This window comes from Aythya ferina (genome assembly GCF_964211825.1).
Source record: "Aythya ferina genome assembly, chromosome: 2".
NCBI lineage: Eukaryota > Metazoa > Chordata > Aves > Anseriformes > Anatidae > Aythya > Aythya ferina.
The window spans coordinates 31,172,260-31,189,564 of NC_140297.1; the positions used below are offsets into that span (position 1 = coordinate 31,172,260).

The 17,305-nt window shown below is 39.6% G+C and overlaps 1 long non-coding RNA gene across 1 annotated transcript; it reads right to left on the reverse strand.

The window, feature by feature from the left end:
• Positions 1–4,490: 4,490 nt before the first annotated feature.
• On the reverse strand, positions 4,491–13,986 carry LOC311432521. Its single transcript, XR_014690114.1, has 3 exons — positions 13,763–13,986; positions 12,660–12,945; positions 4,491–5,024 (listed from the first exon to the last, which is right to left on the reverse strand). It is a non-coding gene; the product is annotated as an uncharacterized lncRNA (long non-coding RNA).
• Positions 13,987–17,305: the final 3,319 nt, after the last annotated feature.

Genomic DNA, 17,305 nt, shown 5'->3' on the forward strand with positions numbered 1-17,305 from the left:
AAGTTCATTATAGTTCATGAGACATACACCAACAGACTTAAGTGTAGGTGAACTTGGTAATAGTACTCATCCTGAAAAATTCCCATGGGCTGGGGTCGGGGAGGCCAGTCCCTAGCAGGATCAAACTTGGACCTTTCTACAAAGAATTTATACTTTCTCTAAAAAAGGCAGTGAGTATTACTAGCTCTCCAGTCAACAAATATTTGCTATATACTATACCTTCTGGAGTCCCTGCGGGCCCCAAAAGGTAAGTATATAGAAAGATGGGTTCTCATAATTCAGCTCAGAAGTGGCTGGCCTAGTGTCCTGGTCTATGACAGGTTTTCTCTTTGAACTCTGCAGCATTGGATTCTTGTGCCCATCACAGGAATCAAGAGCAGACCTTTTGAGGCACACTGCAACAGTGATTGGTAATTTCATATGATAAACAATGTTATTTATTTTGATTAACTATGACATGAATGTACATTAAAATGGAAGACCTATAACTCCCTTTCCTTCTAGTATTATACAGTATATGCTTCCAGTCACAACAGAGAGATGATGTATACAGTTGAACCATTTCCCTACCCCATCTTGTTCCTACCTTATGCACACAGTGTAACTTTGTGCAACCCTGGGATCTCTGACAACTGATTTATTTTTCCTGTTTTAAAAACAGGACAGAACATCTCTTTTAGCTTATGAGCAGGCAGACAGGAAAAAAAAATGCAAATCTATTCAGAATTTCTTTTGGGGACAGCGTAAGGAGGAGAATACTGAAGAGAAGCTGAATCCAGAACTGGGTTATATTATTGTGGTCTTTAGGAACTGTACTTTACATATGACAGGCTGGAATGTTATAAGATACAGATCAAAAAGTTCAGATGATGAAGCCAAACAGTAACTACAGACACTTCAAGTTTCTTGTAAAAAACACATTAATACAGTGTCTCAGCATGCCACATTTTTGCCCTATTTTGGATACTGTTATTTTGGGGAATCTAGCAAAGTAAGCAATTTCACCACCAGAAAATAATGTTTGTTTCATGACAAATGTTAACCACTGCCTAAGTGTGTTTCGCTCTTTCACACTTGAATATTATTGATTAACCACAGGAACAGAAGAATCTTTGAGTACCAGCCCAAATAGTCTGAAAGCCTTTCTTAATTTCCCAAACATGAATTCCACACCATTTATTCTAAAGAAAAATATTTACAAGCTGGGAGGTAGGAGACACCTGGATGGAATGAAATTGATAGTGGAAATAGAGGTCTGACTCAGCCATAGTTAGAGGGAAAAGCTTACCCAGAAAGTACAAACGATAAGCCATTAATAGAAACTATGCTCTTGAGATTCATTCCATGAGTATGATAGTACAGCAAGGAAATAGCATCAGCAATGCCAACTGGCAGCAAAACAGAAAAACAAGCATAAGCGGGGTATTAGAAACTGATCTGGGAGAAAAAATGCTATTTGCAGGTAAGATATATTAGGTGAGATTTGTCCTGTGACTGCAGCTCTTTTATGCAAAGCAAAGGCCTAAGCTGTGAAAAGAGCCTCTGAAAGCTCCAGATGCAACTGAAGGAGGATTTCCTCCAGCAACTGCAAAGAAGGTTTTTGGCTGTCCCTCTAAAAGTCACCAGCGACCCCAGGCATTAAATAGGCCCCCAGTGGAGGCGGGGGGCCACAGAGCCAAACCACATGCATTTCAGACATGTTGAGCAACACTGTCATCAACAGAGCACACAAGGCCTCTGAGCTATGTAAATTCTGTAAAAATCCTTGATGCTTGCATCAGCCTGGGCTAGGGACGCTGCAGCAGTTGTCTAAAACTGCCTTCACTTCTCCCTCCTATGGCAGTAGGAGTTCTGCTCTCTTTGGCGAGTGGTCCAGGCTGTCACCCCTTATCTTCTCTCACTGCCACCAAGACGGACAAAGAGTTGCCTTCAAATGTAAGGACAGGCACTCTTCTGTAAATAATTAAATAATAAATAAAAATTGACAAAATTAGTGAGAATCATAAAGCCAAAAGCTGCACTGCTGAAGACTGGTGGAAACCCGCTGTGGTATCACACAGGAACATTGTAGTGCCCACCATGCACATCAATGTATCCCTGAAAGCCACAAGGAACTATTCCTGATGGGCCAAGCCCCAGCACACAGCTCCTTCCACGTGCAGGGTGCTTCAGCCATCATTTGGACAACACACTGTCATGGACTTTAAAGGCAGCCACAGGAAGAAAAGGAATAATTTATCTGCAACCCTAAAGTTTCATATTTTAAGACTTTGTTCACGTCATTTCCCATGATCATAAAACAAAGCCCAACTGGAACAAAGAGAAGGAGAAATAGAACTATATTCTTATTCTAATGAAGAAATTAGTAGGCACATAAGCCTAGAGGGGCACATGGGAAGATGTCATAAGCATTTCTTTGCTCTGACAAACTGTTTTAAGAGTGAAAGCACCAGAGAAGAGGCCATCAGTGGCTAAAAAGGAAAAATCCCTAAAGTAGCCACAGCATTCAAGGAAGTATTCAGGTCTGAGTCAGCTGTTAATTAGATAGCTTCAGATGGGAGAAACCATTTATAGAAAGCCCCAATTCTGAAAAAAAAAATAAAAACAGTAAAATCCCATGTACTCCATCTCCATCTGGTGTTATGACAGGCCAGTGAATGTTAGAAGAAAAGAAAGAAAGAAGTGAGGCAAAAGTTTTAATGGTGGCCAGGAAAAGACTTTAACTCCTTATTGCCTTCTCCTTAATATTTTTATTCTCTGTTGGGCTGCAGCTCATCTAGATACATTAGATTAGTTGGTGGAATGACACACTCAATGAGGTGAGTAAACTTTCCACCAAAAACACAGAAGGCGGCAAATAAAATGTTTGCCTTACTGGCCACAAGAATTCCTACAGCATTGTAGAGGCAGGGTAGAGAACTGCATGCTACAAAGGGCAGTTTTGTGGTGTTAGTAACATCTGAAAACTCTAAACAAAAATAAGTACAAAATGTGATTCTGCAACCTTCTGGTTTCAAATTTACTGCTGCTGGTGTGATCTCATTATTCCAAATTACTAGATTAGGTAAATAAACTCTCCTAAAACACAGCTGCATTGATGGGTTCTTGCATTCTGTTGGCTTGAATCTATTCTATTTTATTCCTATTCAATTTGTAGAGCAGACTCTTGCAAGTATTTCCCAATAACTTAAATTTCTACAATTGCTGAGATCGTGTCTCAGACAAAAACCTATAGGACTGAAATAAAAATAGTGAAGGGTTCAAGATGACATCATGTTTTATGAACACAAGACGTGACCACAAATAACCTACAATAACCTTTAAAATTAGTTTTTTCCTGACTTCATAAAACAATATTTTATTTGGCAGGCCCTTATTGGCAAGTGCTTTGAACAGTTCTATTTGTTTTCTGTAACCAGGAAGACACAACCAGTGTTTTCACATAGGTTTCCTCAGTACTGTGGTTTTGCCATTTTCTGCCTCTTTATTACTGCCTGCTGCTGTTGAATATTTTTCTTTGGGATGTTTATTAAGAACAAGGATATGAATTAAAAAAGAAAAAGAAAAAGAAGAAAAAAAAGGAAACAACTAACTTTCCTTATAACAGTGCTGGTGAATTTTTCCCACTGTAATATTAATGTATCAAAAACACAGAAATAGATCATGGTATCTAGGATGATCTGGTTGTTTTAAGTCTAAGGTTATGTAATAACATACAGCTGGCTACATGTATATTATGGGAAACTGAAGGAAATCAGCCCATATGTCCTTTGATGCATTAACCAAGACCAAGATTTAGAAATTCACCATAACTTGTAACACCATATGAAACGGAGGAAGGAGCTTAGCCAGTCCCTGAATTAAATAACAAAATAAAATCTAAGTGTTCTAGTTAAAGTAAATTAGAAATGAACATCATAGAGTGCAAGAAATGTTCTTGGTTTCTTACCAGATAATACCTGTGATTATTTGCTATTTAGTATCACCATCACCAGTTGTCCTGGTTGTAAGTCACAACCTGAGAGGTATGTTTTTCATAGTGCCCTCCGTAACAAAACCAGATTGTTCTCTGTATTTGCAACTGCTCAGAGTTTTGTTGTTTTGAGTTGTGCTGTCATGGAAAAAATGGACCACTTTCCCACCACATCTGTAGGAGTAGCTATGCAGCTTCCAGTGCCTTAAATATGTATTTTTCATTCTTTTTATTCTTTGGGAAAAAAAAAAAAAAAAAAAAAGAAAAAAAAAAAAGAAAAGAAAAGAAAAAAAAAAAAAAACATGTAAAAAAAAGAAGAAACAAAGAAAGAAAAACTCCATGTGATTTTTATTCGTTGCATTTTGAACTGTGAAATACATTTAGACATTTAGTCACCAGTTCAAAACTCAGTAAATCCCAACTCCTCTTCCCCTCCCCCCCCTCCCGGAAAAAAAAAAAAAAAAAAAAAAAAAAGTATGTTTAAGAAGGACCGTGTAATTAATAAAGATGAGCTTTTCAACTTCTGTACACAGTTTGGACTTCCTAGTAATCCCTCTTTCTTCTGTACAGTATGAAACTTGAGTGAATAAGGAAAGTTCCAATAATTAAACTTGCTCTATTGACCTAACCAAAATTAACTGGCTATGCAACAATGTAGCTGTCCATGTAAAAACAGGAAGTCAGTTTTCCCCAAGTAACCCTTATTCACCATGAGAAAAACAGCTGGTGCTCTCCCTTTACATGCAAGCGTGTGGGGCATGGATAAAAGATGTATACTTCTGATATCCTCTCTTTTAAAGGGGTGTGGGTTTTTTGGATTTCTCTTCTCTTTTCTTTTCTTTTCTTTTCTTTTCTTTTCTTTTCTTTTCTTTTCTTTTCTTTTCTTTTCTTTTCTTTTCTTTTCTTTTCTTTTCTTTTCTTTTCTTTTCTTTTCTTTTCTTTTCTTTTCTTTTCTTTCTAGTGGAAGTTTTCCAGCACTAAGTTTCTGAGAGGTAGGGCCCCAAGACAGTCTGGTCAAAATAGTTAGAATCATATCTTTGTAAGGAGAAGTCTGTGAAAATGAACAAAGAAGACACATTAGTATAACATGAATAATCCTCCCTGACCTCCAAATAGAAAAATAATAAAGGATTTATTACACTTTTTTCTTTTTTTTTTTCTTCTCCATAAGAGTAATAAGAAAAATCCTCCTTACAACAACAATAACCACTGTTTCAGAATCAGAGCTTTCGTGTCACTGTTTTTCAGTAGTTACGCTACATTTCTCCCAGTACACTGCTGGGATTTTTTATTTTTTATTTTGCTACGCATGCTCGCACATCTGCTCCACATGTGTGATCAGCAACTGGATTTTCCAAGCTGAATGTCCTGTTAAATGGACAGAGTGGGCAGATCATTCCTTAGAGAGCAGAGAATCTGCCTCTGGTGGATTGCCGCCAAATGCAATGGTGTAATAAAGAAAAGAAAGCTGCTCATTCGGATTGCTCTGAAATGAACTGTGTCCTCTCCTAAAATACCATCTGGTTAGGATCCCTGGAGGCGCAGTCCAACACACCTAGGTCTGGCAATCTATATGTTTGATGGCTGTAAATGTCTCTGTGTAGGTCGGCTGGGGGAAGGCAGGATCATTAAGAATCAGGAGAGGTGAAACAATTGTGTTCTCATTCCCTTTCACCCACCCAGACAAAATTACACTAGAGGGCTGTGGAGGTGATTGTACTTTTTGTTGCTGAAGCTGACAGCTAATCTTTAAAATAGCTGTCTGAGGCTTTGACTTTTTACATATCGCCTAATATCTTTGTTTTCAGCTTGTGTAAACCAGCAGCACTCTGGACAGATTGTCCCTCTTCAGATTTGGCCCTTGGTGCATTAATCAAGGATTTTATAGTAAATTGTATGAATGAGATTGAGGTGAGCCTCATAGTATCTGTGCAAGGAAATCCAGCTTCCAAAAATCAAATCACACTTTGTACATAACAGATATACAAAGTTAGAGGAGAAATTAACAGATGCTTCCCAGTTTTGGCCATTATCACCAATGAAACCCAACTCATATGGTCCATAGGTCACATTAAAGAGTCTGCTGCAGATGAATTTGGTTCTTTCCTCATGTTGGCAAAATAAAGGTTGCAACAGCACAATACTGCAGCTATCCTACAAATAAGTTGGCTTTCTGAAGTACTGCCAGTGCTGCTAAAAGGATCCCTCTGCATGTTTAGCAGTTAGGTCTGCAACCAGACAAGCAAACATTATCATGCTGGTAACATCCATCCTTGTTATGGATGTCCTGCAAAGCAGGAAACATGACAGTTCCATGCTCAACAAACAAAATATTTGATTTTCTTCTCAGTATACATCTATCCTGTTGAATTAGACAGGGCCTGGGAACATTTCTGGGCACTGGATTGTGATCATCTATGGTGTTAAACAGTCAGGCAAGTCCCTAGCACCCCCAGGGCTGTTGTCAACTACCCCCAAACCACTCCCAGGCACAAATCAGAACAGGGGATTTCCAGAACTGTTCCCAATAGGCAATTTGCAAGCAGCCACTAATTTTGAAGGTTAAGAGTGTTTACTGGAGCTGAGCTGACTGCTCTTTGCCTGTTGGCCTTGGTTCCTGGGAACATTCTGAGAATGTCTCAGCTGCCCATCCATAGTCCTGGACAGCTACTGCCAGAGAGACGTTATTTTAAGCAAGGGCCGAGTCTACCACTTTTTGAGGTAGAAGGTTTTTTCTGCCTGGGGAGACCATTTTCTTTGTAAACAAGCCCAAGTTAACAAACTCTGGAGTTATTTTCAGGACTTATTTCTGCAGCTACTTCTTGACAGGGTTTTGTTTCTGTGACTGCCCTGGAAGCTGTTGGATGACTGAGCCCTTGCAGTGGTGTTAGTGATGGGGTGGGTCTCACTGCTTCTTGCTAATGCAATCACTCTACCCCTGTGAAACCACCCTAAAAGTATTTTGTTTTGTTTTATTTTGTTTTTATTATTATTTTTTATTTTCTCTCTCTCTTTTTTTTTTTTTTCCAGAGGTGTTTTAAAATAGCTACTGCTGTTGGTTATATTGTGAGCTCCCATTGTTCCTGTTTATCCATCTGCTTGTAATTGTACTGGCTTCCAGACAATTTTTAAGAAATTTGAAATCATTAATTTGATTATTGCTTACCACCCAACAAAGAAATGGCCAAAAGACAGGATTCTGCCTTTGCATGACTTTTCAAGAACTTGGATTCAGCTCAAATACAAATGAATTATTATTATTTTTCAAATTTATCTTGAGCCAGACATTAAAAAAAAAATTGCTTTAGAAACAAAGACATAGGGTGTATCTTAAAGAAATGACTGTTCTTTGGCTCCTGTAGCTGCTATTTTAGCAACTATGAAAACTGAGAAAAATATCAGTTTCACTAACAGCTGTGCTGGCTCATTTAGGTCTCAGACCAGGTATTCTAAGGAAAGTCTCTTGTTTAACTGGTATTTTCTGGGCTTCCCCACATGAAGCTGCAATCTGGCAGAAATCCCTGAAACATCCAGCTTCCAGTCCCAGGGACTTTGTCTGAGCCCAGTGCTTCCAGGCTCCAAGCACAAGCCCCGGGGGTGCCAGGTGCAAAGGGACAGGACTCAAGGGCTTTCAGCCAGCTAGGAGTAAGCCCTGATGCCCAAACCTGCAAAGCCAGTGGCTCCCTCCAGAGACCTCTAGACCCATTCCCTGGCTACCTTGACTTTCCACTGCTTGGGGTTTGAGAAGTGCAAAGTTCTGTGGTCAGCATTTTGGGATCACTGAACTAACTTTCTTCCATGAACAGTTTCTGACAGACCATTCCATTAGATAATTTCTGTTGCAAATTAGTGGAAAAAAAAACATAGGGTAGAAAAGAAAGCAATAAACAGAGCTGTTTATAAACTACTTACTGTGATTAATTAATGCTAATATAAAGAACCTGAAATCCTATAACTGAGTGAAGGTTTTTCAATTTTGGTGCTGGAGATGGCTAAGGATCTGGATTAAATGTCTTTAGCCACAATGTAGTTTAGGTTCAGAATAAGAGAGGATCCGTCTAAGGAGACCATTCTTGCAAAACAACAATCTGAACCTTTCCTCTGGTTTCAAATACTGATCCTATCTTGACAAATCACTGTGCACAAAAAGATGACCTTGTAAATAGATAGTTAAAACAGGACAGAACAACAGTCAATAAAATATTTTCAGTCATTATCTACATCACTGTGACAGGTTAGTAAGTAGGTGAAGCCATTCAGGTGATGAATTAGATAACTCTCAGAAGTTAATGATTGAACTGAACCCATTCTGAAGTTTGGTTACATTCATTTCAAGGTTTTCAGTGTTTTCTGTTTCTCTTCTTGCTTTTCTGGGCCCCAACCATTGCTTAGCCTTCTCCTTTGTTCCTCATGAGCTCACATCTCTCTGCAGTGTAGCACCCTACTAGTGACCATGGCATCATGTGGCGGTGACACAGCTCTCACTGCAGCCAGGCTGGGCAGACCAGCTTACACCACCTGTGCTATCAGGGATCTGCAGTACTGTCTGTTTTGAAAGGTGGGGCAAAGTATTGTTTCGGTGTTTGGAAATGTACATGAGAAATACAGGGTTGGTTTGAACAGAGTAAATTCCTTCTTTGAGACTTTTCTTATCAGCTGAGCAAGGCACTTTTTCCTGCACGACAATACTTTCTTTCACCTCAACACAAAAGAACCAAAAAACAGTGACTGCTTGCCTATACAGAAGACTGAATCTGAGGTTGATCATCACACCTACTTTGGGAACTGACCTGCTGCCCTTTGAAGACCTGAAGATTTTTCCTGCTGGTTCAGGTGCATTTCTTTGGATTGGGTCCCCTACAGAGAGGGGTACATGAAAATTCCTCTAATGAAGCAAAAAGAGCTTCAACAAATTGAACTATTCTATACTTTTTATTTCTCCTATAACACATTTAAGAGTAGATCAAATCTTAGCTATTTTACAGGGTCACATAAAGAAAGGGACAGAGATATAAAGGAATATAAAGGAAGAGACAGTGGAGAGCATAGTGTCCTTCATGATAAATGGGCTGTTTTAGCAAACACTGTGGAACAAAAGCAGAGTTCTTAAGAGTTATGTAATAAGCCATGAGAGCTATCTTCTACTCTACCTAGGATGTGGCTTTCTAGATTTCACCAAGCTTAAGAAAAGGATTCAATACTACAGTATTGTGTCATACCACATACCTCCTCACTCCACAAATGCTATGATGGCATTATGGGTTAGGAGAAAAAATACTACTACTGGGGGAAAAAAATGTTTGCTGACTTTGTTCAGTGTTGTCAATACAGTCTTTAATTGCCTCAGCAAGTTGTCATTAGGTGAAAGATAACAGCCTGCCAAGACTAGAGAGTAAACATTCTGTTCTGGTCCACCCCCAAAGCATTAAAATAAGAAACTGGAGCTTATTCAGCGTAACTCGGGTTTAACAATCTCATTTTCAAGACAGTTCACTCTTCATGGCCTTTCAGATCCTTGTCTCTTCATGTTTGTTCTCAGCCTCCTGAACCTTGCTGCCTGCTCTTTCATGTTTGACATCTGGCTTAATCAGACTTAGGTTATCATTGTATTTGTGAACACGTCTGATGAAGGTGCCTCTTTTATTACTCACCTGAAGTCTGGTTTTAAACGTTAACATCTTAAATGTTGATAGGTTTTGTTCTCATTCTCCAAACTGCATATTGTTTACATGTGTTTCTCCTAGTCGTATAATATAGATATTAAAATGCAAACAAATACACATAAATGTGTATATTTATATCCACACAACTTACATTATATATACATATAGATTTCATACTATGCAATCTATATGCAATCTATACATTTAAATTAAAACAACACCTATTAATGCATCCGTAATTTCACTTAACAATCCAAATATATTTGTGGCAACAGTAAAACAGCCCAGAGGCTCGGGTAAGTTTACTTAAGTAAGCTGTACCAGGCAGAAGAGAATTATATAAAAAAAAAAAAAAATAGAAGAAAAGTTTTGCCCCTAATTTTATAGAGCCAAGAAGGGTGAATAAGGCATTTCTCTAGGAAACAGCATTTCTCTAGAAAATAGAAGAGAGGTTCTAGATGTTTCTGATCTCATCTGGAAACTGGGGCCAATGAGCTGTTCAACACAAAGAAGATCAGAAAAACATAATCAGGGGTAGGAAAGATTACTAGAATGGGAAAAGCACACCTAAAACTTATGAAAAAATGGATCCAGAGAGGATGGATTTGCAGCTGATGACGTCCTGCTTATGAAGAGGAACTTTGCAGATGTAAAGATGTAGCAGAAGGGAATTTGGCCAGCAGGACACACAGATGAGGCTGAGACACAAATGGGAAATGGCAGTAGCTGACCAGTAGTGTTAAAGACTTTTACCATCTGAGAAGTATAAGTACTGCCAGTGGGTTTTCTGTTCTCTCCCTCATTGATAAGTACCTCAAAATCTACTGTTAATTTTCCTCCCTGAAATGTGTTCAGATCTCTAGAGTAATGTGAACCCCTAGAGCATGGTAAGTCAATAAAAACAAACCATAAGCCTTCATCTTAAAATATTTTGCTTTTCTTATACTAACCTACTTGAAACTTGCCATAGGTTGTATGTGAGACTTCAATCATATTCTATTTCAGAAGACAAAAGTGCAATATGTCTACTAGCTGCTAGTGAGTTATATAGTTTCTTGGTCTCCATCCCTCAGGAGAAATCTTATAAAGTATCTTACACTACTGGTCAAAAATTCTGCTCTTGCTATCCTTTTATACTTGAAAAACTGACCAAAGTTCAGGGTGTTAGGTTTACTTCAAAGGGGAGGAGAAACTGGTGTATGAATCAATACTTCTTTCAAATGATTTTGTACATTTACAAGGAGTGGATTGACCCTCTTTTCCTGAGGAGAAAAACCACAGTTATTCACCACATCAATGTCCTTCTAAGTTACCTCCCCATGAGTATTCTTTCCAGGCTTTTCAAGGTTGTGGAGCCAGCTGTTTGTTCAAGTATATTTTTAGTTTTCTGCTCCTTTTCCTTCTATACCACCCAAAGGAATATGTTGCAGAGGGATCACATATAGTAGAAACTGGTCTAGTAGAAGAATCAAACTAACACAGTCATGTCATATAGCATTGCACATGAATTAATAAGATTTGAAGAAGGTAGAGCTTATAAATGCAGTCCCAGTACAATATGCAGGAAGCCGAGTCATTTGGAGGATATCTTTTACTATTTCCAGAAGACAATACCTTGAACAGTACGGTTGGACCACCCTACGTTACTGTTAGTTTAGGGTTATCTAGATATGTCTTCTTTTTGCATCCATTTGTTTCTCTTGTTCATGCAATCATTAATTCAAGCAATAGCCTTTTCATCCCTTCACCCAAAGTGCTGAGATTCCTCAGTCATTTTCAATATGTCCTCATGCTAGTGTGGAAACCAGTGACACTCCATGAAAGAGGCTTTTTTATTTGAAACCAGGTGGTCAAACCTGCCCAACTCCGGGGAGCTTCACTGGACTGCCAGCAACTGAAGTACTGGAAGAAGCTGCAGTTTCAGCAGTTGTTTTCTCTTTCCTATGAATAGTAAATACAAAGATAAAGGCATACCATGCACTGCTTTATCAGTTAAATCTGGAGTTACTTTCTGATCCTTAATGCTGGATTTTAGTTGGAGTACCTGGGATCCAAACTTAGTCATGATTTTTTTTTTTCCTAGCACTATACCTAGACAAATCCTTAAACCAGCTGGACTGTCATAGTCTTCTCTATAAAGTAGCCAATGAGCTACAAACATTACTTGGACAGGGCTCATGGGCAGGGGGCTCACAGGTACAAGCTGTAAGGAAGGAAAAGTGGGGGCAGAGGCAGTAGCAGTTCTTGAGTGTGTGCTTCTGTCCTGCAGGAGAGGTGTAATTGTGTTAACTTCCTGTCAAGACTGTGGATAAATGGAAACTAAGAGATGACATATCTGCAGAACGGGAACAGCTCTCCCTAGCTACAATACATTGCTTGCTGTCACCTTTAATGAATGTTTATAAAGTATCTGGGGACCTTTGCATGCAAAGTGTTTTGCATGAGCCACGATAATTAAATGTTTTATGATGTACTTGTTTAAGCGAATGCTAACAATAACTAATGGAAAAATTCATCTCAAAAAGGTCAGAATAATTGGAAAGAGCTGACTGTCTGGGTAAAATGTGTGAAATCTGAAAAAAAAAAAGAAAAAAATAAAAGCCTCTCTGAAAAGTGTAATGTGTTCACACAAATGGGTGGAGAAATGAGTCTTTTTCATTTATCAGCATTTGTATTCAATCAAATATGATAGAACAAGAACACAGCAAGCCAGAATATTTTCTGTGTATGTTGCAGTGATAACAGACAGCACTTAAACGGGATGCAGTATTAAAAAGGATCCAGTATCTAAAATATTCAAATATATTATATGTCATTGGTCTTTAAACACCTTTAGCATTACCAAAAGAGTCCAGTCACTTTGTTGTAAGTTATGAATCTTCTCTGGATTAGGCTGCGGAACTTGTTACCCACACTGCTAATACTAGGGCTTAAAACAAGAGGCAAGCGAGTGCAGCAATCAGCACAATAAAATTAAGAAGTTGTTGACTACTGAGAATAACACCAACTGGTTCTGTGCATACCTCACTTGCTTAAACACAGCACCCATAGATGAATGCGCGTGCAGATGAAATTCTGAATGCACCTCTGTTCATGAATGCCCACACATTTGGTATGAGCCAGATAGCAATTGCAGGAAGCTCTTCCACTGTTGGGGCCAGCCTCATTCTCTGGTTGGCCCTGGCAGTGAAGGGGCTGGTCATTGTTTTCCCAAAATCATGCACCAGGTGCAGCTTCCACAACATTACCACAACATCGGCCATCCACAACAGTACTCTGCACCCACTTGGGAAGAGCCCACATCTTCTGCTAAAAAAAAAAAAAAAAAAAAAAAAAAAGTACTTTAGTTTTTAGTTTTGAACAAATATGTGTCAGAAATCCTTGCTGGCTCTCTCCCTTGCTATTAACATGGCTCTATACGCTAAGTCTTTATGATAATTTGTTAGAATAAATTTTATTTTAAAAGTTAAAAGTTCAGTGCCAGATTGGCTGAAGAACATACTCACTTGTTTCTCCACACTTTAAACTTTATGCAGCTACCTGTGAGCCTGGGACTGACTGATTACCTCAGCAGGTGGAGATCTTAGGCTCGTGTTCCTCAGCTGGAAGTCCACAAATTTAACCTTGGCACATTCCAGGAGGCCTTATTTTATCCCCCTCCTACACATTCACTTCAGAACACCACAAACTGCATTTCGTTAGCTAAACACATTAACTAACCTTTATCATGCACGGCATATATTTCACCCCTAATAGAGTTAAGTGGCTAAGTAGCTCACAAAGGAAAATGTGTGCTTTGCAAATGGAAGTGCCAGATCAGAGGAGCACGCTGTCCTGACGGGCTTTCGGGAGCCCCATTTCTGGTGTTATACTCCCCCTGCAGGGCCAGCAGCAGCAGCGGGTCCGGCCTCGGCACAGCAGCCCTGCAGTCTGCCCAGGCGTCTTTCTCCTCCTCTCCCGCTCCTGATCCTCTCTTTCTTCTAGGGAAATTCACTTTCTGTACCCTGCAGTTATCTAATGCATCCACAGGCATGTTACTCAGAGGAGTATCCCACAGAGAAGGCTGTTAAAGAACAAATAAAACTCCATTTACCACAACAACAACCTTAATCGCTCCATCACTTACTTTCTCTCCTCTTTCCCAGTATTTTGGAGGTTCAACCTATCTCTTCACAGATCTCAGGGCTTCTATGGATCCTGTTTTCTGCATGTCCTGTTCTTCCTCCTGCTCCTGAGCCTCCGTCTCCCTGTGCACATCTCCTGTGCGCTCTCACTACAGTTCTGTGGTAGGAGATGAGGGAGGTGCAGGGTCTTTTCTTATTCCTCTGTGAATTCTGGCATTTGATTAATTTCAACCTAAATCAAAGCCAAAAAGTGACATTTACATTTTTTTGCCTTGGTATGAATATGGAAAGGAAATTTTGAAACATCTGTTTAAGTATTTTTGATCAAAGTAAGACATAGTTCAGCATCTCCATGCTTTGTTTTCATTTATGCAGCTGGTTTCAAATGTTTTGTCTTAAATTGGTATTAAATTGCACTTTCCTACACCAGTGTATTGCCTTACAGAAAGAATATTTGGACATTTAAAGCCACATCGGTCCCCATGGAAGTTGCCTTACCGGCTGAATGTCTTTCATGAAGAGTTGTGTGACTTCAGTACTTCTCTCCTAGACTAGCTGGAGGAAAACATGTGCTGCATGGTGGAAGATGTCATCTTGCAGGGAGAGAACAGCCCCACAACAGGGATGAGGGCCCAAACCACCCTCCTCTGAAGTCAGCACAGCAATGAAGAAATGTTAGACAGTGGTCTTGGTGAATTGATTTGAGTCTATGTGTTTTATGCCAGTTTAAAAAAAAAAAAAAAGAAAAAGAAAAAAAAAACTCCAATTTGGTTCCATGGGTAATTTCCACTTTGTACACACTGTGGTTTCTTCCAAAATTTCATTCAGGTGGAAGATTCCCAGGCATTTCCTCCTCCTCAACCCACCCAATACCAGCCTCCCCCGCTCTGGCAGAGGGCAGCTGAAGAGGAGCTGATGGCTGTAGATTGTTTGGGGAAGCACAAAGTGTTGCCTCTGTCACCTATGATCCTGAGCTCAGCCACTGTCTGAAACAGCAGCTCATCAGACTGGGCTGGGGCAATCCCACCAACCGCGATCTGTGGATTGGGCACCCCTGGGAAGGCAGAGCCATAACTGGAGCCAGCATAATCCCCACCACCCCAGCCAGGAGCAGAGCAGTTGGTGGGAGAGGCCAGGAGGTCATCCTGCAGGTGGTGGTCAGACTTGGGTTCAGACTCCAGCATGGCCAGGCAGGGCCATGGGTGGAAGGCACCTGCTGTGTAGCTCACATGGGGATCATAAAGGAGCATCGGCCTGGGTATGGCTCACAGGCAAAACGGGGAGACCATCCCTGAGCAATATCCACACATGGGGAGAGACCTGGCCTCCAGTGGGCCCCAGCCTCTGGCAGGAGGGATGTGCTCTGGGCCTGGTAGGGTTATGCAAACACTGAGCAGGTTTGCTGCCCTAGCACTGATGGGTGGGGGAGAGTTAGCAATGAAACAGATATTTTGAGCTGAATTCCAAATTCAACGTTGTCAATGAAGTGGGGCCTATCTCTACTCCCTTGTTTCTTCTTTGCTTCTTTCTCAGTGGCCTGTATCTGTGAGCACCAAGAACTAGCTTGAACAACATATCCAGTTGTGTAATATATTTACCATCATCAAACCCAACATCCTAGACTACCTTATGATGTGAACCTTTGATCTACTCCACTTTCACACATCCTGTTCAAGCCACACAATTATTGGGAAATTAACACAACACAAGCTGGGAGTCCAGTTTCCTCTACCAAATGCTTTCCAAAACAGAACAAAACAAAACAAAACAAACAAACAAAAATTCCTAGCCATAGGAATTAGCCATCACTAGTATGAGTGATAATTCTATATCTGTCCAAGAGTAACTTCAACAAAGTTGAAGACTGAAGACTTCATCTCAATCCATGTTGCTAATACAGAATATAAACAGGGATGAGCATTCATAAGTCTATTGCACAAAATCAAATGAGTCAAATGAGAAATGTGGCTGGATAATTTTTATATGTTGATAAATTCTGCAGCTCATGGTCCCTGCTTATATTTCATGTACATTACTAATTACTTATCTCTAGAGTCACTGAAAGAATTAATGCAGATAAAAAGATATTTCCATAGTTCAGCTGGTTAATCAAGTATTCCATGATACACAGAGTTGTTTTCAGCAATGAAGTACCATCTCAACAGTAACAGTTTTTAAAAGTAACTTGTAAAGTTTTCCGTTTACAAAGAACTTCATAAGTATAAATACAATCACTACAACAAATACTGCTGGGAAATAGCATTACTCATATTCCACAGAGAAAGACACTTAAGTACAGAGGTGTTTACCAACCTGCCAATACTTGTCTTTCCTTAAGTGGAACTTATGTCCATCTCTCCTGACTCTTCAGTCTGTAATTTAAACTTTGGACCATGTGCACTATGTGCATTTTTCTCTTTTATGGAGAGAAAATAGACCAGTGGGGGGCTCGGAGGTCTCTGGGACCTTCCACTGGTTTTGCTGTCCCAGAACCTTGTGTCAAGCAGCCTCTGGGGTTTTGGTCTTCTCCAGTCTCCTTCTAGCTTCTCTGTCTGGCCTCACATGTTGTGTTGTTTGTTTAGGCTATACTATTCCTAGAAGTGAATCAGGCTGGCACAGTAATGTCTGTCAAAACCATATGCTCAAAATAATGAATTCAATTTGTAGTGATGTATTAGTTACTTCAGAAAATACTTTCATGAGAGGAGCATTCAAGCCCAAGTGTTGTACCTAGCAATGAACACACACAACAGTGAAAACTATAGCCCACAGAGTTTAAAGGAAGTATTTTTGTTCCAATTAGATATATATTTGCAGAGAACATAAGGTCACAGACAAGAAATAACCCATTCTAGTACATGCTAGAAGTCCATGTCAGAATCAGTACCTAGATGTCCCTCTTTAAAAATCTCAAAAAATGCCATTGGTAGAAAAAAAAAAAACACACATCTTTGATGCTTTAAAGGATAGATCATCCTCTCAACACCTGTATATATATGGTTGTGTGCATGTAGCGAAACTTAATGTGCACCAGCAGAGATCTTATACTGGGGTGCAGCTCTGTTTATTTCTGTGCTTTCAACTATTGTTATAAGTGGTAACACTGAACACATAGGGTCATCTGCTTTACAGTATTACTTGCTAATTGTGAGTGAATAACAAAAACCACAATCTAGCCTACAGGCAACCCCCCAAAAAAATTCAGAAGTATTTACTGCTTTGCTGTTTTTCATTAACCCTAGGTATTACATTTCAAACCAAGGACAAATGCAAATTGAGTGCACAGCTACATAACAGTGTTTTAACTGCAGAGGGCACAAAAGAGCTACTGAACAATGTGATGTTTTACTTGCAAGGCATTATTTCTTGCACTATAATTTTCTTCAGTAAGTTTGATCTCTTCTACACTGAATATTGCATTCATGCTGCATAACATACTGCATTTTAGTCCTGAAAGATCCTCCATGGATCCATCTGGTCCAATTCTTGCTTTCTTGGGGAAAAATACAAGCCTAAAGAACAAGAATTGTCAGATTCATTTTGCA